This window comes from Trachemys scripta, chromosome 10 (assembly GCF_013100865.1).
Source record: "Trachemys scripta elegans isolate TJP31775 chromosome 10, CAS_Tse_1.0, whole genome shotgun sequence".
In the NCBI taxonomy this organism is placed as follows: Eukaryota; Metazoa; Chordata; order Testudines; family Emydidae; genus Trachemys; species Trachemys scripta.
The window spans coordinates 73,865,146-73,891,090 of NC_048307.1; the positions used below are offsets into that span (position 1 = coordinate 73,865,146).

The window sequence follows — 25,945 nt, forward strand, 5'->3', positions numbered from 1 at the left end:
TAGCTTTTCTCTTGCTAAGAACTGAGTTACTTTTAAACATTTTCTGCATGGGGAATAAAGATAAAAAAGGAAGGTAAAGCTTTTCTGATGGGGTGGGGAGAGAAAAATGAGACGTGAGTAAGATGCTGTTGCCCAGAGTAATGCCTGAAACACCAGAACAGCTGATAAAGCTGTTAGAGTACTGTAGTCCCTGACAGAATTAAACTGTAGTGAGATATTGTTTTTTTACCCAAAACCAAGAAGCAGAAGATGAATAGATATTTATGCTACAGAGCTGAGAACTCTGCCATCCATATGTAACTCTAGAGACATTAAAGATTCCCTAATTAAAGACAGGATTTTTTTGCGGGACATGTAATTCCAATTTATGGGAGAGATTCTTGAGAGAAACAGATCTAACCTTAAAGAAATGCCTCCAAATAGCAAGGGCAGCTGAACTAGGGTGACCAGACATCCCGATAAAATCGGGACTGTCCCGATATTTAGGTGTTTGTCCTGCAATTTGTACCAATATTTCCGCCGGCTTATTTTTGTGTGTTTTGCTCCGCCAGTGGACCCTCCCGCCCATGTGTCCCGATCGGGTCACCCTAAGCTGAACTGCCAGGGAAAGGATCAAAATAACATCAGTCACTAGTACGTAAGAAGTACACAGACTCAAGATAAAGGAACCCAGGATACAGGAGAGAGGCAAAGTGATTGAGAATGCAGGCATCATGGTTCAACGTATATGCTGTGGAAAGCAACATCAGAGACAGAAAGAAAAATGCCCAGCCTACGTGTAACAATGCAAGGGGTGTTGGAAACAGAACCACTTTGTATCCCAATGCCGCAGCTACCTTAGAAAGAAAAAAGCAGCAGTACATGAAGTGACTGAGGACGTAGAGACATCCAATGAAAAGGAGAATGTCTGCAGTGTGACTCTAGCACAGGGATCGACAACCTCTGGCACGCGGCCCACCAGGGAAAGCCGCTGGCGGGCCGGGCCAGTTTGTTTACCTGCAACGTCTGCAGGTTTGGGCGATCGCAGCTCCCACTGGCCGCGGTTTGCCGTCCCAGGCCAATGGGGGCTGCGGGAAGGGCAGCCAGCACATCCCTCAGCCAGCGCTGCTTCCCACAGCCCCCGTTGGCCTGGGACGGCAACCCTGGCGGGCTGCGGTCCAAAGGTTGCCGATCCCTGCTCTAGCAGATCCAAAACCTCTCAATGTACAGGCACTGCAAAAGAAGGCTGCCAGCCATTCAATTGTTGTATTTGCAACTATGCCATCAGAACAATGATCAGTTTGATTCCAGCTGGATTGTGGAGCCAATGACAGCATAATCCCAGCAACACTGATAAGCAGTAATATTAGGCTGGAGAAATGTGACCAAATGCTGGTGATGTACAATAAAACTATTCTGAGGCCAGTGGGCTGTCATTAACCCCCCCAAAAAACAATAGAGATTATCATTTGGATTTTATAGTAGTAGACACACAGCAGTACCACCCACTGTAGGGCAGCAGAGGAGTGCAAGCCAGGGATCTGATCACAGTACACCAGAATACCCCCAATGTGAGAGAGGAAGGAGAATGGTCACCATGGGCCCTGTCCAACATTCTAAGAGAATCTATGGACATATTTCAGGGAGATAGACATCAAGATGAAGTTAGAAATAGACACCCATGTGCAGCCCATGAGACTAGCAAAATACTTGGTTCCACTAGACCAGTGTTTCCCAAACTTGGGACGCTGCTTGTGTAGGGAAAGCCCCTGGCAGGCCAGGCTGGTTTGTTTACCTGCCGCGTCCGCAGGTCTGGCTGATCGCGGCTCCCAGTGGCCGCGGTTCACTGCTCCAGGCCAATGGGAGCTGCAGAAAGTGGCGCGGGCCGAGGGACGTACTGACCGTCACTTCCAGAATAGTTGAAACTAGCACAGTGGATCAACAGCCTAGCAGTGGTGAGAATACCTTCAGCTAAACTGAGGAGCTGCATTGACCCAAAACCACTTAACAGAGCATTGAAAAGAAGTCACTACCCATTACTAATGACTGGAGACATCTAATTTATCCACAGCAAAAGTGTTCAGTGTTTACGATGTCAAGAATGGGTTCTGGCATCTTGAGCTTCATGAGCCATTCAGCCACTGGACAATCTTTGCCACACCTTTTGGCAAGTACTGCTAGGTGTGAATGCCTGGCCTCAGAGGCCGGGGGGGCAGAGGAGGACTGATAGAGTCCAGGTGTGGTGAAAACGAAGCTGGTCTAGCCTGATAAATTAATATCATGTATGATTTATTGGGATACAATATGCACTTGTCACAGATAGGTTCTTTTTCAGGCAGCTATTTAGAGTTAATTAAGAAGATAAAATTGGTGGAACACACACATATGAGCTTTAGTTAATACAGACAACTGGCGGATACATAAGTATAAGGCTAAAATAAGTAGAATAAAATGGTTTTCTGCATTGTTCATATTGACAACCTTCCATTTTGTGTACTTACAATGTTACATTGTGGAGGCCATTAGAAATAAAAATGGAAGGGAAATTTGGTGGAACACATCAAAGAGTAGCTCCTGATTTAGTTTATACCCTTTCAGGGGCTTGATGAACCTGAAAAATAGGAAATTTTATTCGATCCTCCATATTCCATCTTTATGTAACTTATCGGGTACACAGCCACAGTCTGAATGACTGTTCATTATGGCAATGTTCCGAAAATGGAAACTGGAATGACAGCTGTCTGCCAAATCATAGTGTTTTAATACAAGTTTAAAATTAAGTTTGAAGTGGTGACTGCATGTCTAGTTTCCCCAACATTTATAACTTGTTTAATTAGTTGCTGCACAATATTGTCCATTCATGTTATAGGTTACTCTTTTCAGGGAATTTTCCACTTTGATAACTGCACTGGATGCAATGAGATAGCAGCAGCTGGTCCTTTTGACCTATTCTGCAGTTGTACTTCTCCTCCTGTGCACACATATAGGAGGGATCCCCTCAAACACATTACAGCGGCATACATACTGATAGCCCTCCACAGAGCAACAGGCGCATATGGGCACTTCAATTTGGTCACGTTGATATACCACCAAGGGAGGCAAATTAAGTTGCTCTTTGAAGATGTCTTCTTTTGAGTCAACCTACTGGATGAACAGCAGCCAATGTGTTAAGAAGATCTGTATTAGGGTCAAACACTGGCAATGAAGTAGTGAATGCCACATACAAGAAAGGGTTTTAAAGACTACACATACTGGGGGTAATATGGACTATGTTTTGGGATTTTTGGTTATGGACTTTTGCACTATATTTGCACTATATTGTTAATAAACTATGATGGACTGGAGGATAAACTCATATGGAATTACTGGGGACCCAAAGGGGAAACTGAGGTGAGGGGCCACTTGCAGGAGTGTCCCAAGGCCACACGGGGTTGGGGGGGGCGGTCCAGGATGAGGCCACTCATTTACAGATCCCCTATACTGGACATCTGGTGACTTCTGACTGGAACCTGAAAATCTGAGCACTGTTAAGGAAATGTCCAGACCAAAGGATGTGAAGGGGTCCAACAGGAAAGTAGAGTCAACAGTAAACACAGCCAAGAGACTTCTGACAAAGGCAAAATAGACAGGAAGAGATCCCTACTGTGATGTTGGATCATCACAATATATCCTCCCAGGCACTAGATAGTAGTCCAGCATTGGGAGTGACGGGCCAGAGAACCAAAACTCTGCTTCCCATTATGGGATAGACCAGGGATTGGCAACCTTTGGCACGCGGCCTGTCAGGGTAAGCCCCCGGCGGGCCAGGTTGGTTTGTTTACCTGCCACGTCTGCAGGTTCGGCCGATCGCGGCTCCCACTGGCTGCAGTTTGCCGCTCCAGGCCAATAGGGGCTGCGGGAAGCAGTGCGGGCCGAGGGATGTGCTGGCCGCTGCTTCCCACAGCCCCCATTGGCCTGGAGCGGCAAGCCGTGGGCAGTGGGAGCCGCGATCGGTCAAACCTGCAGACGTGGCAGGTAAACAAACCAACCTGGCCCGCCAGGGGGCTTACCCTGATGGGCCGCATGCCAAAGGTTGCCGATCGCTGGGATAGACTGTTGGAACCCAGTGGAGGACTGATGGACATTACACAGAAGCTATTAAGAAAATGCCAAGCTAGGCAGGTGTCTCGCTATAACAAATGAGCCAAGTGAGCACAGGTGAGCAGGTCAGAGTCCAAACAGCACATAGCCACACAAAGCAGTGGTAAAAGGCAATTGTCCAAGCATCAGTGGGATACAGATCATATGAGGTAGCGACAGACCCAGGACAGTGGTGAAGACAAAACTGAAGAAACCTGTGTAGAAGTGACTGACAGTCAGCATTCCCAGACGCATGGGGCAAGGCCAGGACCAGGAGGACTTAGAAAGAGCTTCAAGCATCAGCTGGCCTAATGTAGGAATTAGAAGAAACAAGGTTTATGAGCAATACAGAGGACCAACAGGAAGCCATCCCAGCAGAATGAAGACAGCCACAGGCTGGAAGCAACTCTCCTCCCCATCCTCCCACCCAGTGATAACACAAACAAGAAATTGGAGACTGGTTCAAAGAGCAGCATACTTGAAGGACTATGAGCCCTTATTTATTTGGCTTATGCAATCCGGTCAAGCCAAGCCACAGCTTTCTTATCAATGATGTTCAAGGCACAAAGACCTCCAGTAAGTTGAGTCATTTTGCAGTCCTCAAAAATATGTGTCATGGTTTGTGGTTGCCCACATTGACATAGTGGACTGTCTCTAAAATGCCACTGAAATTCTGCTGCACGATGGCCTCGCAGTAAAGGCCATATCCCTAGGGCGGGCTATGTGTTAGTAACCTCTATCCCCAGCAAGTCAGCAAACACTGGCACAAAAGACACAATAACAACAAATTAAAAGGAAAGAGGTAACAATCTGCATGGAACTTGGAGGAAAGAGCACCAGTTGCAGGAGGGAAGAATTTGGAGAGGACACCAGGAAGTCAGTCTGTTTGCATGACTTGAATGCTGACTACACTTGCAGCTGGTCTGTAAATAGTTCCCTTAATAAAGAGCCAGTGTAGTTTTAGAAACATGGAGTTCTCTTATGTTGTTACCCAGCATGCAATACATGAAACAGAGATTGTATGCAGCTAGTGCAAGTTAGAGCAGCCCCCAAGATGCCGTAATGTGCACCAGGGCTGGCACAGAGAATCAAGGAACTAATAATCAAATAAATAAATAATTGTTCTTTCCTCACTTAATTTTAGGGTTTCTGCTTTTCAGTTTAAATCTAAAACAACTTATAAAACATCAACTATAATTTTTCAATAAGTTATTTTAAAAATTAACTCTGAAAGAAAAGTGTCATACTTTAAGGAAGTTTCAGTAGAATTTAGGTCCCATTCTTGTCATCCACTGTAAGTTACAAGTTATAGCCTGTATCACTTCCTGTTCATGCTTTCTGTAGTTCAGTTTTTGGTCACATGTAGCAGCAATGTGGTACGTGGCTTTTTTTTATGGTTGCAAATGTGGAAATGTAAACTTTTGTGAATTTTTAAAATGTTTGCACGTCAGTTGCTCAAATTTTACTGTAATGTCATCACAATTTAAATAAATGTATAATAAACAATTTTCTAGGAAGTACCAAAATGCCCCAAAATAAATAATGGAAATGAGAGAGACTAGAAGATGAACCCTAGAATTCCTGTCATAAGTCTTACTGGGATGTTGCATCCCTTAAACCCGGCTACAAATAAATATGTAAATAACAACTCTTGTCTGTGCCCTATTTTTGTTTTATTCTTGTTTTAGCCTGGATATTTTCTAGCCTGTTGTCTTTTCTTTTCCTTTCCTATTGATGTTCTACCAGGAAGTAAACATCTAGGTTCCAACCCTGCAAACACTTTCAGATATGAATAACTACACGCACACGAGAAGTTCCATTGAGTTCAGTGGCACTAATGTTTGCAGAATTTGGGCCCTGGTTTGCAAAACCACAGAGCAGACTTTCTGCCCTCCATGTTCACCAGACAGCCGGCTTTCTACTCTTCTATCTGTAATGAACAGTCCTGCTGCTATATTCTCCCACCAAGAAGCAGTAATAAAATATCCACTCTTCTATCCCAACCAGGGAGCACATCTGACTCTCTTTCACCTATAAAGCAAACCGTTCCACCCTGCCCTTTCCCTCTTTCAAGAAAGAACCCCATCTTGCTTCCCTCTGTCACCCCTGAGGTGCTGCCCATCCAATCTCCTCAGAAGAAAATACTCCTCTCAGATCAGAATCTCTTCATCCTCAAAGACCTGTTAGTGAAGAGTGATCTGACGCCCTCCCAGCCAACCAGATTCCTCCTGCTCCTAGGTTTAAGGAGCCCGATATTTAAGAAGTCACAGTTGGCCTCCAACTGCCCAAGATTCCACTGTCATAGAATCACTGGGGTACCATTAAAAGCAACGAAATCTCAAGGCCCTACAACCCTCTCCCCACTGCCCCCCCCGCCCCCCGGAACTTTCCATAATCTTCTTTAGCATTGGTGGTGTTCTTGTTACATCCTCCTTACACAAAATGGAGGATGAGCCATCTCACTTTGTGAACATGACAGAACTTGAAACAATTTTAAATGGCTGAAAAAGCACAAAGAAAAGAAAGAAAAAGTCCTGTATGTCAAACAAACTGGGCAGTACATGCTCATTACCGCATGCTTATATATTTTCTGATATTTCATGCCTGGTAAAGGGAAACATCGTGACGCAGTGAGGAGATAGCAGTACAACAACCCACTTGAGGGGAGATATCAGTGGACAGGGTAGTTGAACGTAGATGTAACTGAGTACTGTGTGATGTGGGGATGCAAATGTTGAAGAAGAGGTAGCTAAATCCAGGTGTAGTGGGTGTGCAGAGGAATAGCTGAATATAGGTATGTGTTGAATTGGGCAGATAGAGGAATGGCTAGTTAAACAGACACGTGTGTATGTGAGAGGTAGAGGGAAGACCAATCTCAGTTGAAGGCCAGGATTTAGGCTTTCATTGTTAGGACTGGCTGGGTGATGACTCACTTGATTATTGCTGTTTGTCTTCCAGGAAGACAGAAGCACAGGAACATGGTGATGGATGGGAGATTTAAAAAAACACAAGGCCACAGAAGAGGAATTTAAAGGGAAAGTGATCTGGACGCAGCAAGATTGTGAGGCCAGAAGAGATCATTGTGATCTTCTAGTCTGATTTGCATAACACTTGGCCATAGAATGAGCCAGGCATGTTGGGGGGGTGGGGAATGGTGAGGGGAGCACCGATTTCCTAACCAGATGCTTCAATGTAAGGTCTGCCCATTTCCAGCCAGATGAAAGGGAGAGCCCCAGCTACCACTTTTTAGACATCAAGAGCTGATATCAGAATTGGGAGTAAACGACAGACAGCCATCTTGGCCAATTGCACTTCAAAATGAAGGTGCTGAGTATATGTGAAATGGGACATTTCACTAACCAATTACACAGGTGGAGGATCTGGCCCTTCCCGTTTTCCATGTTATCAACTCATGATTTTATCCAAATTCTTGTGACATTTTATGGTTTTCTTAAAACCTCAGCTCCTAGAGTCACATGCATACATGAGAATCTCAGCTTCCATTAAAAAAGTACATTTCCAGCTCTCACAGTAACTTGAAAATATAACGCATATGTACCCCGAAAGGGTCAAAAATAAGAGAGCAAATAAAAAAAATCCTGGGTGCTTTTTAATTTCATGATTTTTAAAACAATCTCATGATACTGAGGGGCTGGATTTATAATTGTTGAACACTTGCGACTGTCAATACTGTGCTTACATTAGGGAAATGGGAATAGTTTTCAATACGGATAGAAATATAGAATCATAGAATATCAGGGTTGGAAGGGACCTCAGGAGGTCATCTAGTCCAACCCCCTGCTCAAAGCAGGACTAATCCCCAACTAAATCATCCCACCCAGGGCTTTGTCAAGCCTGATCTTAAAAACCTCTAAGGAAGGAGATTCCACCACCTCCCAAGGTAACCCATTTCAGTGCTTCTTCACCCTCCTAGTGAAAAAGTTTTTGCCTAATATCCAACCTAAACCTCCCTCACTGCAACTTGAGACCATACTCCTTGTTCAGTCATCTGGTACCACTGAGAACAGTGGTTAATTAGTATAGACATTTTTTGAGGTGAGGAGCAAAGAAGCTCTTTTAATTTTTTTATTGTTAATTTTCTTTCATTTGTAAAGTCTTTGGAGGTGATTTAGGAATAAATAAGAAATGAAAGAGTAAAGTTCACAACACAGAGGGCACCCACACAAGATAAGGGACAAAGCTACGCAAATACAAAATAGTGAGAATATTCATGGACCAAATTCTGGGGGAGGGGGAGTGATACTCAGGCTGGGAAAGGACACAAGATGGTTTTGGTGGCCATGGTGAGGGTAGGGGTAATGGCCAGGCTGGGCTGGGGTGAGAGGTGGTTTTGGTGGCACTGGCCAGGGTAGGGGGCAATGTCTGGGGCCTGAGTTGGTTCTGGCTGGGGTAGGGGGTGATGCCTTGGGCAGGGCACGAGGCGGTATTAGTGGCAGTGGCCAGGATGGGGCAATGCCTGGGCTGTCGAGTGAGGTGGTTTTGGTGACACTGGCCAGGGTAGATGAAGCCTGGGTCAGGCTGGGATATGGATTCAGTGGCATTGTTTGGGGTAGGGGGTGATGTCTGGCACAAAGTGGTTTTTCAGTGGCACAGGCTGGGGTACAGGGTGATGCCTGGGCTGGGGCGTGAGGTGGTTTCAGTGGCACTGGCTAGGGTAGGGGGCAATGCCTGGGCTGGGCTGGCACTTGAGGTGGTTTTGGTGACACTGGCCAGGGTAGGGGACAATGCCTGGCATGTGAGGTGGTTCCAGTGGCACTGGGCGGGGTAGAGGGCGATGCCTAGGGCACAAGGTGGTTTTGGTGGCACTGGCCAGGCCAGGGTAGGGAGTGATACCCAGGCTGGGGCATGAGGTGGTTTCAGTAGTAATGGCTGTGGTTGTGGTTAATGCGTGGGCCGGGCTGGGCCATGAGATGGTTTCGGTGGCACTGGCTGGAGTAGGTGATGCCCAGGCTGGGGCACGAGGCAGTTCTGATGGCACTGGCCAGGATACAGAGTGATGCCTGGGGTGGGGCATGAGGCGGTTTTGGTGACACTGGCTGGGGTAGGGAGTGATGCCCGAGGTGGTTCCAATGGCACTGGCCAAGGTAGGGGGCAACGCCTGGGGCGTGAGGTGATTTTGGTGGCAGTGACTGGGGTAGAGGGTGATGGCTGGGCCAGGGAGTGAGGTGGTTTCCTGGCACTGGCCAGGGCAGGAAGAGAGACCCAGGTTGGGGCATGAGGTGGGTTTGTGGCGCTGGCTGGAGTCGGGGGCGATGGCTGTGCTGGGCCAGGCCAGGAGGTGGTTTCGTGGCGCTGACCGGGGTCCGGGGCGGGCCCGGAGGTGTTTTTTAACCGGTAACATTGACCCCTGCGTTCAGAGCGCCCCGCAGCCCGACCACTCACAACGGTTCACATGCTCCTCCCCCCTCGCTTCCCCCAAGCAGAGTCTATATATGGATTCAGAGAGGGGCGCAGGACTCGCGCGAGGCCCTGGGTGATGGGAGGGGGAGCGAGAGAAGGAGCGGAGCCAATAGGGAGTGGCAGACGCGGCTCGCGCTCACCATACTGTGCTGCGACCGTTGAGGTTGCGGTGGAGCGGGTGGGGGTGGAAAGACCAGTAAGACGCGCGCCCAATAGGAAGCGGCGGCTGAGTTGCGCGCGGGCCCAGGATGGGAGGAGGAAGGAAGGAGGAGCGCGGCCAATGGAATCGGCGCGCGCTGGGCCCGGAGGGGAGGGAGCAGCGCGGCCAGTAGAGAGCAGTGGTTGGCGCACGCGCAGAAGGCAGGAAGGGGGGGTGAGCGGTAGGCAGGGGGTAGAAGCGCAGGCCCAGCCCCTTCCCCGCCGCAGTGAGTACTGACTCTGGCGGCCATGTTGTGCGGGGGGAGGGGAGGAAGGAGTTGAGAGAAGACGGGAGAGACAGACTCTCTCTCACACACACCGCACAAGATGGCCGGGGAGGCAGCCGCAACCGGGCTCGCAGGTGGTTCGGCCGCCGCTCGGTTCGCCGGAGTCGGGGAGGCACCTGGGCGCCGGCCTCGCGGGCCACTTCGGGCCCGGCACTCAGGGGTTCCGGGCAGACGGAGAGCGGCCAGCCGAGCTCCGTACGGGGCTGCGGACAGGCGGAGGGCGATGGCGCCGGGCTGCGAAACTCTGTGGGCGCCTCGAGCTCCGCGGGCGGGCGGGCGGACAGGCGGCGAGCCGGACGCCGCCGCCGGCAGGGTGAGGAGGGGAACGGCTCTCCCCACCCCGGCCCGCCGCCGGTCTCCGCATTGCTGGTGAGTGGTGCCGTCTCTTCGCCTCATTGTTCTTTGTCCTTGGGAGGAAAAACAAAATGTCCTTGGAGCCGGGAGGGGGAGGGGAGAATCCTTGCCCCCCTCCTCCCGCCCTAGGCTCGGAGAGCCGGCAGCGAGCACCCTCCAGCGCTGCAACCCCTCTCACTGAGGGGGGCGTCTCTCGCGCTGGGGTGCCGCGGGGTGCTGCAGAGCCGGAGGGCGCCCACCTCTGCGAGCTCCCTAAAGACACCGAGCGGTGCTCGGTATGCAGAGCTCCCCTCCCGTGCAGGACTGAGGGGGCCCCGGCCCCTAGTCCCCACATGGAGTACTGGGGGGGGGGGGGGCTGTAGACCAGTCCCTGGGCCCCAGTGCAACACTACTGGAGAGGGGGCGCAGCCCAGTCCGTCTCCAGTGCACCATGGCAAGGGGGCATCTGCAGACCAGTTACTAACTCCAATGCAACACTAAAGAGTAGTGGGGGCTGTAGACTTTATGTTTAGCCCCCAGTCCTACGGTCTTCAAATAGTTCTGTGAAGAGCATTTGTTGCCCCTTGCTGCTGAAAAGGGGATCAGTCTCCCTAGTTTGTAAGAACAAAGGCGCCATGTCTGTTTCTTAAAAATAAAACTTGTTTTTTTTGTGGGGTGTTGGCTTTTAACTCCTTCCGCACCAGTGAGCGAAAGCAGTCTGCAGAAGACTGCTTCAGTACTTTACTGAAACGGTTAATTAAAATTTTAATTTATCTAAAAAAAATAGTTGGGAGACAGAGCTTTAAACAAAAGTCTGAGATTTAAGTGCAATATAGTCGTGTGGTTAAAATGGCATTCTATAAACTTAGACATTTTCTAAAACAGCCTTGTTTATGCCAACTCTACAGTTTAAAGGTTAAAAAAAAATTACAATTGTGAATCAGACTGTTCTGCAGGAGGAAAATTGGTTACTTAAAAATGAATGATATGTGAAAGTAACTAATTTGTAAATGACACTGAGAAATATGTCGTTACTAAAAAAAAAAGCATTTGCTAAGGTGTCATATTCTGTGTTTGGTGTTTAATGTGTGCATTTTTCTGCTACCCAGGCTGCAGTTATTTGCATAGCATTTTGATCATTGTTCAAGTGTAACTGTTTTTATAATTTAGAACTTGTGTGATAACCATTATTGAACACCTTTAAAAGGAAAAGTTTAAATGGAACATTTAGTGTTTGCTTCACATTGGCTCACATTTAATGATTACTCATATGTTTTAGGATAATGTTCAAATACCAGATCTATAAAAAGTTACTGTAGAATATTACAAGGTAAATAAAGTAGCTACTCTTGTATTAATTGGAGATGGTATGTAGCCATATTTGTTGCAATTTATCTAGTGTTGAGTCATAGAAGATTTTAAAGACTTCGTGCTCTTTTTCAAATAAAACAGTTGAAAGGTAAATCTACAGTTTCATGATATCCCTTGTGTGAATTGGGTATTATGAGAATGAAAGCTGACTTTTTTTAAACATTTTAATATGTTTAAAAATATTGTGTTAATCTTGCACACAAGTTTGTGTCTCTTCATTTTAGATTTGAATTGTAATTGCTTTATAACTACAGTTACATCTCTGCAGTATTAGGCTATGACATAGTTTGCTGAAAAGAAAGTTCTAGGTGAATGTCTGCTGTATTTTTAGCACATTAATAAATGATTTTTTTAAAAAAAGCTTGAGTGCTTTGTTTCCTTCAAATGCTGTTTCAGCTTCAATAGTTAAATTGGTTTTGAAAACAAAATTTCCCTTATTTCCTAAATCTTTTTTTTTTTACTTTAAAGGATTTGCATTCCATTTATATTAGCAGGTACTGAGAATTGAATTTACACGTAGGAGTCCTCAGTGTGTAATATTATGTATGAATTTAAAGTACTGACTTTTCATAGAATTATCTGTGGAGCTTTTACTAGGCTGGGGAATATTGGGGATGAATAACTGCCAACCAGTTAAGTTAAGCCTTTTGAAGAAAGGCAAACTTGGCGGTGCTTATAGTGTTAAAGAGCAATGTTTGGGGACTGATTAAAGGTCAAAGATGCTGCAAGTTTTAAAAACTGTACTCTAAAGGGAAAAGCTGATATCTCATTTGGAAAGATCAAATAACTTGTGGCTAAAAATTCACAGAAGATGATGACAGCCATTTTAACATCATAGTTTGCTGTTTGTGGGGATTTTATTAAACTTTGCATTGCTAAATTTTTTAAGGGCTTTTGCATTTTATGGAGTAAAAGAAAGGATTGAGTGAAACTACAAAAAACACTACTTGCTTTTGCTTTATGAAATATATGCTGTTTACAGTTTTGATTTCATCTTTATAGTTAATGGTCTGGTAATGGTAAAAATAAAAATAATGGGAGGGGGCAGGCAGTTTACCTCATTTCATGCCAAAAAAAAAATGGACTGTGCATGTGATGTTTCATAATCCCATCCCATCACCAGTGTGTTCAGATGTAAAAACACCAATATTTTTGTTGCCAGAGATTATAGTAATATATATGGCCAATGCTGTCTTGATTTAGTCTTAACTCAGTACTCTTAAAAATTGCTGTTCTTTTTATATTTGTACAAGTAATTATTTACAACCTTTTTAAAAGCAAAACAGTAACATTTGTTTTTCTTTTCTTTAAAGATAGAACTCCATAAATGTTTACCTACTTGATGGCTGGCTGGCTTCCAGGCGGATTGGAGAGATCTAATATTTTAGGTAAGAATGGGTTGTTCTAAGTTTTACACAGCATCATTACCACTTTCAGTTACTTTCTCGTTCTTGGGGGTTTGTTTAATTGTCTAGTGCTGTGCTTTACTAGGAAAGGTAAAAGTGACCTTTGTTTTGCAAGTCTTATTCTTATATTGAATGGGGTACACTACAAAATTATCTGGATTTTAAAGGGTATGTTTTAATGTAAGTATAAGATGCAAAAATGCCCCATTTTAAAATTTCATGTAACGTGTGCTTGATAGCTATTCTGTCAAATTAATTTTGTTCTAATAGCGTAAAAGATGAATTAATCTATAACAATCTGGACTGAATTTTGGTGAAAAAGCTCATCACTTTACTTCAAAAACTTCCTATTTCATTTACTCTATTTTCCTAAGTGAAAAAATGTACTGAATTTTGTAGGTCATTTGTATTCTGCATTCTAAAGTTAAATAAAAACAAGTTCACCTAGGCATATTGTGGATTTTAAACATGGCATCAAAGCTGAATAACCAACGTACACGCTAATAACAAGAAGTGTCTCGGGGGCCTACCTGTTTTTTTTTTTGAAGAGCCTGAACGTTTAATGTTCTTTAAAGAATTTATTTACATTTATTATTTCTAATTTTGTACCATGATGTTACTCTCCATGTGCTTGTTTTATACTTTAGATGAGAACTTTAATATGCAATCACTAGAAAGTTTTGTTTAAAGAAATATACTAATACATTTAGATAGTCCTATGGCGGAAGTGTAGGTGGAATCTTTTGGATAGCTTTTGATCTTTTAAACACACTTCTTTGTTCCTTTTTTAAAGGATTGTACCTGGGTACTGTTTCTTGGCTGCAGTGGCTGATCTATTAAACCTGGAATAAAAGGAAACGTTCAAAATTCTATAGTGTTCATATAGGTATGTAATATTAGTGTTTCTGTTAATCTCTTAAAATTCACTTTTTCAGCAAATAAGCATTAAACTTATGCTGTGGCATTTGTTTAAGGCATTAAGGGTACTTAGCACAGTAAATGAATGGCGTCTTGCTCAGGATTTGCATTCAAATTTTAGTGCATACTAAATACAGTTCATAATATTCTTGACGTGACCTCTAAATACAATCTTTTCTCAAGATTATGGGACAGTCCATTCAGTAAAAGGAGATGGATCTGTTTGTACCATCTAAAATATATTGCATAGTAATGTAAATTAAAAGTAAAGAATTTAGAAACTCAAGGCAGATATTTCTAAGTTTCTCCATATGCAGCAGCACATAAGTGTATGTATAAAGTTTGAGTTAAACTTCAGGAATGCATTGTTCCTGAATTCATTACTTCATGATCATATTTCAAGTTTTTTCTGTTTGGGCTTTCATGCATTTCATTTAAAAAAATCCTTTTGGATGTTTTACCATCTAAAATCCTACTGCTATAAAAATGAGAAGCCAAAGCACTAGTAATGTTAGATACCTTGTTATTTCTATAACTTAAGTAGACTAATTTTCAACTACCTTTGAATTTGAGACATTTTTAGATTGATAAAAGGTAACATGGTTCAAATGTAACTCGGCATTGTTGATCTTACTTGGTGCTTGTATTAATAACAGATTTCTTCTTGTGGGTTACCATACTAATATACAAATTCAGGTCATTAAATCTTAAAACCATCTTGATGAAGAGATTCAAATTAACTGAGAATCCTAAAATGAATCTTAATGAATTATGTATGTTACCCCCAAAACTGTTTTACATAAAACTAAAAATTAACAAAAATCAACACCATTCTCATAAGATCTCCCACTTGATAGAGTACAGATACCTATTCTAGCTTGGAGGTAAATTTTAGCCTGTTCCAGCTAATTGCTTTGACTAGTTAAATACAGATATATAACTTTTCAAGTGTCTCTGCTTGTAGCAGTTGAAAGTTAGTCTTCATTTTACCCACACCGAGAGTTCTTGCCAGTATGACACACAAATCAAACTAATTTATATAGAGAAGCAGTCATATAGCTTACAATGGAGGCAGACTGCAGGAAAACAAAATTTTGAATGAGGATGCTGTGTAAAATTTAACAAGTCAGTCATGTAATTGTAAAATATGAAACTTGAGAATTGGGAGTCCTTATAAGAAATTATCTGGTATCTTTGAAAAGATGCATGTGACACCTGATGTGAATCTTCAGTCTATTGGAACAGAATGCTACGAAGTCCAGGTCTCTCAAATAATCTACCAATGAGAGAGCCAAAAACAGGCTTGTAATTATAGTAGAACAGTACACTCAGTTCCTGATGATAATTCTTACATTTAATCTGTGAAATTCATGATTTTTATTCCTTTGGTCAAGCCTTTTTAAGATCCAAAATCTTCAGTCATGGTTGACCTATTCACAAATACAAATATACGATAGACATCATAGGTTGACCCAGTTTGGTTAACAAACACTTTTATAAGGGCATTTGGGAAAGAATCCTTTGATCTTAATGACCTTGAACTCATCCTGTACCACCATGGCCTTCTTTGTACTGAATATATTGTGAAAACTATGGTCTCTAATGTTCTCTAATCATTTTGACTGCTGTTTAGATCCTCACTTCTTGTCCCTTTAATTCAAATCTTACATATTTTGATCTACTATATTGGCAGCTGTTCTTTAAATACATTGTATAGGCCTCAGTCAACTCAGTTCACACCTCTAGGAAATCAAGGAAAGATCTCACTTCCAGACACCTGAGAGCATATTAATATGTCATGGAATCCATTAAACAGTTTGTTTATGCTCTGGAATCATTTTAGTCCCCGTTGCATTTAACCAGAAAACATGACATCTAAAAACAAGTGAGCCTCACCTTGACTGCACTGCAGCAGAATAAAGAGACCACGTTAGACATACAAGATATCTTTAGAGTTTGATAGCATGCCATCCTTTAGGGAGGGGAGCCATTGTCTGGGAACATTCTTTTTCAGTTCATCCAGTAGACACTTTTGACAACTGTCTGCTTACCAAATGTTAGCTTCCTCTTCCAAAATTGTATTGACTTTAAAAGAACATTCATGTTCTCAAATCTGCTTTCTTTGTAATTGAACTTTGGTATGTCTGTGTTTGACTGGGCCATTATAACCTGAGTAGAGCCAAATGACTTAACGCCCAGTAGAGTCGTCATGAAAATAACAAGATGTTTAAACTAGAACAAAAATGATCTCTGAACCTAGATAATGTGATTCACTATTAGAAGTGTCTAAGATTGGACTTTCAAGTTCAACCTTTCGTCATAGCTTTGTTTAGTTACCTTTTAGAAGTCTCTAGTGCTAGATGTTTTCTTTGAAGAGGGAAGTGATAGACGTAAACACTCAATTGGACAAACAAACTTATCTTTATGTTATATAACACTTATAAAATTTGAGGTTGCTTTGCAGAAGAATCTCTATCGGCTGATTGAGAAATTAAAAACACTGAATAAAACAAATACTGTTGAATGCTGTATACTGTTGGATCACATTTAAATACACATTTTAGTCCTATAAACTCCTTATGTATCATACTTAGGTAAACTGTCAGTTGCATACTGGTTACCACTCAAGTTTGATTGATACCCAGATGTGTGGAAAGAAACCAGGCTTTATGAACAAAATTGTAATTACATTGTTGGAACTAGTTCATTTGAAACGTGTTTAAAATGGAAAGCTGATGTGGGAAGGGGAAATAAATAAAGGGAGTAACTTGAAGGAAAAAGATGAAGTAAAATATCAGAATCTAGAAATCTATACATTAAATATTAAAACTATTGTGGGAATTTATTATGAATACATTCATATCAAATGTTGCATTTCTCTTAAAAATAGATTTTGAAGGTGGTGGGAGAAACTTTGTTGGTCAACTGCTGTTAGCAAGAGAATTTTAGACTCATTTGATATAATTTAGATTAAGGCGGGCATTAACCAAAGTTAGGTGATTTGGGAGTCTAAATCCTGTTAACTTTCAATGAGTCGTATGCTCCTTAGTCTCTTAAATGTCTTTGAAAAATTTATTATTAATTTTTAAATTAAATTAGTTCTTTGTCATCGGGGAGATCTAGGATTCAGACAGTATCTGTATCAATTATTGGCTCAGCTGAGAAGCGTAACTCACTTAAAATGTTCTATAATTGTGTAATCACAAAGAGTTTTTGGTATTAGTTTGCTTTTTGGAGGCTTTATGGGTTGTTGTGGGTGGAGCCATTTACTTTCTTGTCTCTATTAGAAGTGTACTGATACTTTAATACCTATTGATATGGGCTGTCAATAGACTCTTACTGAGATAATCTGTTCTGAAGCTGACCACATGTAGAAAACTAGAATTTTACTATGTTGTTGTAGCTGCCTTACAAGGAAAATTGGCTGCATGGCAAAATTTGGTTAATACTGCAGTTAAATATAGTACATGTATCAGTTCTTTGGTAATTAGCAAACTATTTAGAAAGTGAATGAAGTGGAAGAAGTAGGCTGAAAGCATAAGGGCATTTCACATAAGAATGCATTTCAGATTCCACTGGTGCCTGGTTAGTTTTCCCATTTACTTGGTTTCCAAAAGTGCTAGACATAGCCTCTTTTCAAATCGCACCTGTGATGTGTCACTGGAGATTAATGTATCCAGGGTGTGGAGGGTAGTTCTAAATTGTGGAAGAGTTTCCATAAGATCTTTGCCATCCCAGGTTGCCTAGCAGTACGTTGAGGTGCAAATTGTGATTAGGGCATGTCCTCTGACAAGTGCTGTATGCTTTTGGGTTGTCTTTTATTGGGTACATACTCCCCCCAACCACATGGGATTGTGGTGGCAGCTTTGTGCTGGGCTGAAGATGGCACTTTCTGGTGTTTATAAAAATCAGTGAATTTAAGTTTTGATTTTTTTCAAATATGTTTTTTAATGTATGTTTTCCCCTACAGATGTGGTGAGGAATGTGGTGATCTCAGGATGCACAAAATAGCTGATGTTGATTGAAGCATTGGTAAGTTATTTTTCTTAATATACTTGCATGTGATTTAAAATATGATTTATAGTTATGTTTAATTTGCTGAAATTGTTTTGATTGAAAATGTCCTTAAACTTGATTGACTTGAAGCATATTTTAAATAAAAATAGGTTTATTTAAAAGTACCAGAATCTTGAACTCTTCTTCTTTTGGTGATGTTATGAAATGCACTTTTTAGATAGTATTTTCAATCAATTTTAAATCTTTCATATAATGCTGTGGCACTCTTGGTCTTCCATTTTTGTGACTTGACTTCTTGATGAGAACAAAGGATAAAACATTAAATCAAATTTGTATTTGTACAGACTACAATATATCAAATGTTACCTTGTACAAATAGTACAGTACTTCATCAATATTATGTCTCAATTTGTGGTATAAAATAGAAAATCACATAATGAAAGAATGTCTTAAGCATCCTATTATTAATACCATTAGCCAAGCTTTGTCCTTGTGCACGCCTATCAACAGCAACAAGGTCCTTAAGTCGACTATTTAGTAACTATGTCCAGGGAGTTTTCTAAGACTCAGAGCTCTTTTTCCCCCTTCTTATTCCAAAGATCTGTAATTTTACAAAGGATGCTGTGAATTTAGGATATGACCTACCACATTGAACAAGTAGTTTATAGGAATAGTTTAGGAATAGTCCTCCGTTCAGTCAAAATGCAAAGTTGTCAGGTTTGAGTAGGAGAGAAGACTTGATTATATCTAGAGCCACCATTTGGGATGAAAATGGGAATACAACTTGCTTGTTGAATTATATTTTGCTAAAAAGAATGTACCCTGGGACTACTTTGTATGACCTTTAAAACAGGTACTGAGAGTCAAGTTTCTTTTATCTGGCCAAATTTAAGTCCTCTTGTTGACTCCATATCTCTGCATAACATTATCTTTGCCCTAATTTTCAATGCATTTTGTGTTTATGCAGTGGCACAATTTGCCATGGAATTTACTTTGCTGCAGAACTGTGCTCTAGAATTTAAGCTTGCATTTAACACACATTTTTTTCATTTGTGAAGATAATCTTCCAAATGTGAAAAGTTAACTCATTCAGTGGTGGTTTCCTTAGTCTGCAGACAGCCTGAACTAGTAGCTCCAAGGTGTGACTTGCTTCCATCATCATATTAGGATGTTAACTCTGAAACCTGAGGATAATGACTGTTTCATTGTGCCTCACATTAGTAGAGACATCCAGCTAATGTTGTTCTCTGTTCAAATTGCCTTCCATGCCTCCGCAGGTGCCAAAAACCCAACTGCTGCCTCCCTGGCTGCCAAAGCTTCTAGCTTCCTACTGATAACTAAATCAAAAGTCCTGCCTTGTCTAGACAAACCCCTGGAGCGTGTTGTAAACAGAAAATTGGTGGAGGAGGTATAAGACTTTATTTTAATTATAAAAATAATTGGAGGTAGAAAGATACTCTTTTGGCTCCTTCTCATTCGTTAAAAGCCGTAGTTCTTAATTTAAATTAAGATGTTTAGAATCTCCAAACTGCCACACTAGAGTACTGCAGAATACCAGGACCTTGCTGCCAAATTTAGGTGCAACTAGTATTGTATATGGTTTCTTGCTTTTTTTTTTAAATTCACTGACTACATATCATTCCCTTTTTCTTTGGTTCCCTTGTACCCTGCCCGCTCTACTTGTCTTCTCTTTTTTTGTGCTGCCTTTTTTTAATGCTTCCTACATATGGAACAATATATCTCTTACTACGTTCCAAGTAATCTTCACTCTTCTAAACCCACTTTTGCCATGCTATCCACCAGAAACCATTGTGTTCTCTTCCTCCTCAGCGCTCTTGTCCTGTCTCAACTTCTGTTAAAAGTATGGGAACCTGTATAATTCTTGGTATGTCATGGAAAAGGGGTGAAAGTTAACGTTAACAGTTAAATTTCACCCCAACTTTCCCTATACCCTTTTTCTCCATTTTCTTTCTCTAATTTGGATTATAAACTCATAGTAGGGTTATGTTTCTCCAGCAGCAGTTGAAGACATCCCAGTTACCCTGTACATTGGGAAGTTATTCAGTTCCTTATGGTGCTTTGTAATAATCTCTAGGAGAGAGAGAGAGAGAAGCCCTGAACTTAATTTGAGGAAGAATTATCTTTAAAATGTTTTCCTTTAAAATGTTTGTAAATTAAGTTTAAACTTAGGGCTAGTGATCTGGATTTGAAAGTTTTCTTGAATAAGAAATAAAAGCATTTGAGTTCATCATAAACCTTCTTTTTGGAGCTGGTGTACTCTACATGATGTTTTGAAATTTTATGTGGGCTGTTACCTTTAATCCATCCCAACAACTCTTTAAGGTGCTGTGCTGTTTGTGTTTGCAAATTTTATCCTCAGCTTGATTTCAAAGTTACCTTTTAGAAGTTACTTAACCTCAAAACAGTCTAGATCTATAAGATGTGACCAAAGATTCTTGGACCCTTAACTGCAGGTACAATATAAATCCTTGAAAGCTGGAAGAAAACTTCCCTGAGCTAACAATGCCTTGTCCTATTTAAAGTTACATCATGAACATCAGTGTCATATATCAGAACCCAACAGTTCCAAATGTGTAAAGTTATGATCGGCTCATTGTCTAGTTTAATAGTCTTTCATCCCTGAGACAGCCTTTAAAAAAACAAAACAAACAAAATTCCTATCCTTACCTAGGCAAAACTCATATGGATGTCAATGGAAGTCAACTAGTTTTTCCCTTGGAAACCACCTGTAGTGCTTACACCTCCACATTTTTTAACTGGATAAAACTACAGTGAGCCTTCTGAGATCAGTGAAGGACCTTCTTGTATTTTGTTCTCCATGAAGATCTACCTTCTTGTATGGGTGAGAATTTCACCTATTTCCACATCCTACAATGAAAGAGTGGCACTAATATACAAGTCCATTACAGCTCTGTCTCTGAGAGGAAGACTTGCTTTGGTAAACCCATGGCAAAGTAAAAGCCTCAAGTTCTAAACTTCGGAACTTGTTCCTGCCCATTTACCTCGACTGGGATTTCCCTCTTAAATAGCTTTCCTTTGTTGTGAAGTTGTAACTTTTAAAAAATTCTAATATACGGAAAAGTCTTAGGCATGTAAAGTTGACAGTCTTTCTAGTTAGCCTTCTTTGTTTGAAATAAGAATCTTATAACTTAGGTATTTTATCTATACATGTTATTGATAAGTATATTTTATGCTTGCATGTTTGGACTTCTCAACTGTACTTTAGGGCACTGTTGTGGGTTTTTGACAAACATAAGAGGTAAAACTGAACACTTATTTTTGGTTACAAAAGACTGAAATTTTATTTGTTTCAGTGGACTCCTCCAAAAAATCATCTTTCTAAATTAGAGCAAAAAGTTAATATGTATTATGATAGTGTGAAGAGAAGATAAATTTCGAAATTCTAAAATTTCAAATCTGTTTGATGCTTGAATATTTACCCAGGCATTGCAGTGGACTGTTAATAAAGATTGGCATTTCTATATTTTGAGGAAGTGAAGGAAACCTACCAAGCATTGTATAAATGGCTTTGAGTAGCCTAAATATAAATCTTGTTTAATTAGAAATAAAAATACAATAGCCAGTAGGTAAGAGAACTTCTTGAGCAATAGAGTGATGGCTAATGCTATGACTCTACAGAAGGATGTAAAGAGAACATAAGCTTAATGTACTGAAAAGAAGAATCTTAGTCATAAATGATCAGTGTGACTGTTTATAAACAAACATAAAGCCACTGTAGAAGTCTTACTGGAGGAAGACTCTAACTTGGGAAAACGTGTTAAAATGTTTACTAGATGTACTCTAAAAACATAACACACAGTTGTAGCTGTGTAGTTTGAAGAATTGGGTCCAAATTATTTTAAATTATTTACTGAGTGCTATTAATACTTCCCTCTTATTGTAACTCCTTTCATTGCAGGATCTTGTTACAGAAATAGTAATTTTAGATAAGTGTATGCATTTGAAAGTGTTGGTGGTATTTTCAAGATGAGAGATTCAGATTATCACTATGTCAGTTGTTTGCAAACTCATTGGTACAACCAAATATGGCTGAACCAAGCAGAGATACCTTAGGATTGATGTCTTTTCATAGAATATCAGAGTTGGAAGGGACCTCAGGAGGTCATCTAGTCCAACCCCCTGCTCAAAGCAGGACCAATCCCCAACCAAATCATCCCAGCCAGGGCTTTGTCAAACCTGACCTTAAAAACTTCTAAGGAAGGAGATTCCACCACCTCCCTATGTAACCCATTCCATTGCGTCACCACCCTCCTAGTGAAAAAGTTATTCCTAATATCCAACCTAAACCTCCCCCACTGCAACTTGAGACCATTACTCCTTGTTCTGTCATCTGCTACCACTGAGAACAGTCTAGATCCATCCTCTTTGGAACCCCCTTTCAGGTAGTTGAAAGCAGCTATCAAATCCCCCCTCATTCTTCTCTTCTGCAGACTAAATAATCCCAGTTCCCTCAGCCTCTCCTCGTAAGTCATGTGCTCCAGCCCCCAATCGTTTTTGTTGCCCTCTGCTGGACTCTTTCCAATTTTTCCACGTCCTTGTAGTGTGGGGCCCAAAATTGGACACAGTACTCCAGATGAGTCCTCACCAGTGCCGAATAGAGGGGAATGATCCCGTCCCTTGATCTGCTGGCAATGCCCCTACGTATACAGCCCAAAATGCCGTTAGCCTTCTTTTATCGTCACTTATATTTGCTTTGCACTCAGTGGAATGATCCAACAAAAGTAGGTTTTCATGGGTTGAACTGTCAAAAAACAAAAACAAACGTGTACTGTGGTTATCAGATCAACACTTGGCTTCCCTTGTTTCTTACAACAGAAGCAGTAACCATAAAAAGAAACAAGAAACTTGGTGAATTTCATTATGTATTGAGTATCCACTTCACTTACCCCAACATTCCCAAATATTTGACACTGGCAAGAATTGTATCAGTGTTAGTCTCAGGGTATTAGAGAGAGAAGGCGGGTTTTATTGGACCAGAAGATGGTCCAATAAAGGATATTGTCTCACTGACCAGATTTGACAGTGTGATTATGTCCTATTTTGGTGCCTTAATCAGATTTCATTAGTTCCTAAAAATATTTTGAAACATGGACTAATCTCCAAGTGCCTAAATTGGTTTAAATCTGAATTAGTATATACAATATATGATACATAATAAATTTGTAGTAATTTTTTTCAGTTTAGAGACTATTAGTTAAAAATTGCTACCCCCCCCACTAAAGAAGAAATACCACTTGAATTAAAAAACAAAACAAATCAATAACAAAACCAAAAAAAACCTGGAGGTATGTGAGGTTGAGGATCGGAAGACCCTGTGATTTGAATATTCTGTCTACTCACAACTTACCACCTATACGATGCAACTAAAAGTTGAATTGAAATAGCCGCTCCTGTATTCCATCTATCTGAAATGGGAGGAAAAATCAGTTCATCCATATAGGAATACTGGGATATGAAATACGGTAAATGGCAAATCATTAACCCGGAACAGATTGCTATAAGAACTTCATAGTTAGATTTTACATAGTTTGACAGAATGTTTTGAAATGAGAATAGTGGCACTTGAATGACGAGGCAAAACACTAGATGATGCCGCTCAATTCTACTGTCTTTTTTTTTTTTTTTTGTAATTAATTTTTGCAGCCTTTCTTACCTGGAAAGATTATGCCTGGAGGTTTTTTTTTAAGGGGACCAAATAGTGGTAGAATTGGCTGTAAAATTAAACTGCGTGTTAAGTTAAAAAGCCACATTCAAAAGAATAAATCGAAAGAAGGAAATAAAAGGTCACAAATGTAAAGATAGAATGCAAATTCACTATTGAGGAAACAATTATTGAAAACCATTTCTTGTACAGTTCAGAGGGTTTTGCCTACATTTAGCACTTCGTTGCTGGCTTGTAGGCTTTTTGAGTTTTTGTTGTTGTTCTGCCATTTAGTTTTCTGTACTTAAGGTGTATGTTTATATGGGTGCAAATAGCAGTTTAAAAAAGTACATTAGTTTTTGTCTTTGGACTACATTTGGTTTGTGTTTCAGTAGCAATGATGTAATTTAAAGTCAAGAGGCAAGGTAACTTGATCTGTTGGGCCAAATGTCCCACTTCTAATGGCAGTCACAATAATGCTTCATCTGGACATTTCTAACTTTGTCACTGATCTGGTGCCTTAAGCCCTGTTGCGGCTTTATGAAGAGCAAACTTTGAGTACATGGCTGGAGGAAGCATGATTGGGGAGAGACATTATGCTGGTTGTGTTGAAAGCAATGAGACAAAGCAGTGTAATTTGCATAATTTCCATCTGATTTTGACACATTTGCTCATCCGGTAGCTCCTGAAATGACCATTCCGTCTATTTTCTGATATTTGGTCTCTTTAAAATGACCATCACCATAGGTGTTTCTCTTTCTAGACTAGAAGACTAGAGCCAAGATGGCACAACTTTAGGAATTTCTATTGACTCCAATCAACACCTTCATATAGTAACTTAGCTTTCATACCTTTGGCATTATTATGTTTGATTACTTGTGTGTTTTAAGCAGAGAGAGGGACATCGTTGAAAACTTCATCTAGTAGCAAAAAATTAAGCTTAGTTTCAACTTGATTTGAGACCATTACTGTTTGTCTAGAAGTACTTGTGTTTTACATTAACTTTAGTGGATAGGTCAATCCAGTAAAGTTTGTCATCAGAGGTAAAATCCCTCTGTTTGAAAGTATCTCTCTGTATTGTATTTAATAGTTCCCTATGCAAAATTTTAGTACTGAGTTCATTATGCTCAAAAGGTTTCTTGAACTCTTACTTTTCCCTGTAGTATTTATTTGTATTTTTGGAAACTGTTACATGTCATGTTGCCCATGTTAGTTGGTGAAAAAAGCAGGTGTCCTGGCATGTATAATTTATATTCAATCAAATTCATGAAGCCTTAGTTCTAAAACTCATGTTTAAAATGCCTTCAAGGTACATAGTTGAATGTTGTCTGTTTAGTTTAAGGATAAATTATCTATATTCCAACAGCATTTTTCTTTTAATTTTTTTATAAAGAGTCAAGTCAGATGAAGAGTGTCAAATGGAGTCTACGAATGGGAAACCAAGATGGCAGTTCCACTGTTGATTGAGAGGTTGAGGAAATGGACTAATGAATGAGTGCTGTGATATATCCATCCAAGACAGGGGCACTTTAACATGGACTTCAATGTTACTAAACCAGAGAAGATTTGGGTTTGTGATCATCCTACCAAAATGGACTTGAATTTCTGAAGGGTGTTGTACAAGTGTACAGAAAATGGATCTGTTTTTGAGGGATGGGTGGCAAAATTTTTATACTCCAAGAAATGTATATTTAACAGGGGAACGAAGTTGATATCGGGTCTATTACTACCTATTTGGGCCAAATGTATTATTATGCTATTTTTAAGTGACGTATTTAATAAATGTTTTTTTACACTCTATTCTTGGTTTGTCTTTTTCCTGGCTGAAAAATACTTGGAATGTATTGATGTTTAGGTGCATTAAATTTCTTTGATCACTGGACTCTGAAAATGAGAAATATTTTTAAAGCTGGTAAATACTGAGGGCTTTGTAAGCTTTATGAAATACTTCATTTGAAATATGGCTGTATTTGGTTTCAAAGACTTCTCAGTTTGTCTCAATGTCCAATATTTTATTTTTAGTTATTCATGGAGTTAAAATGTTCAGTTTTTTTATTTTGTTCAGTACTTGGTCAGTTGTCAAAGTCCTTTTGTTAAACATTGTGAAGCTATCATAGGATGGTACAAATTTCAAATATATTGGCAAACTAGGCAATAAAATGCATGGTCACTGGTTTGCAGTGAAGGGTCATCCTGAACTCTTTGTTTTTGTT

The 25,945-nt window shown here is 40.7% G+C and overlaps 1 long non-coding RNA gene across 3 annotated transcripts; it reads left to right on the forward strand.

Annotated features, from left to right (window-relative positions):
• The first annotated feature begins 9,927 nt into the window (after positions 1-9,927).
• Positions 9,928-25,532, forward strand: LOC117883863. 3 transcript variants are annotated; one of them, XR_004647430.1, is made up of 5 exons: positions 9,928-10,373; positions 13,026-13,096; positions 13,908-14,000; positions 18,003-18,064; positions 25,126-25,532. It is a non-coding gene; the product is annotated as an uncharacterized LOC117883863 (long non-coding RNA). The 3 variants fall into 3 exon arrangements; XR_004647429.1 differs by having other exon boundaries at positions 9,931-10,373; positions 13,022-13,096; XR_004647431.1 differs by lacking the exon at positions 9,928-10,373 and adding an exon at positions 10,937-10,955 and having other exon boundaries at positions 13,022-13,096.
• Positions 25,533-25,945: the final 413 nt, after the last annotated feature.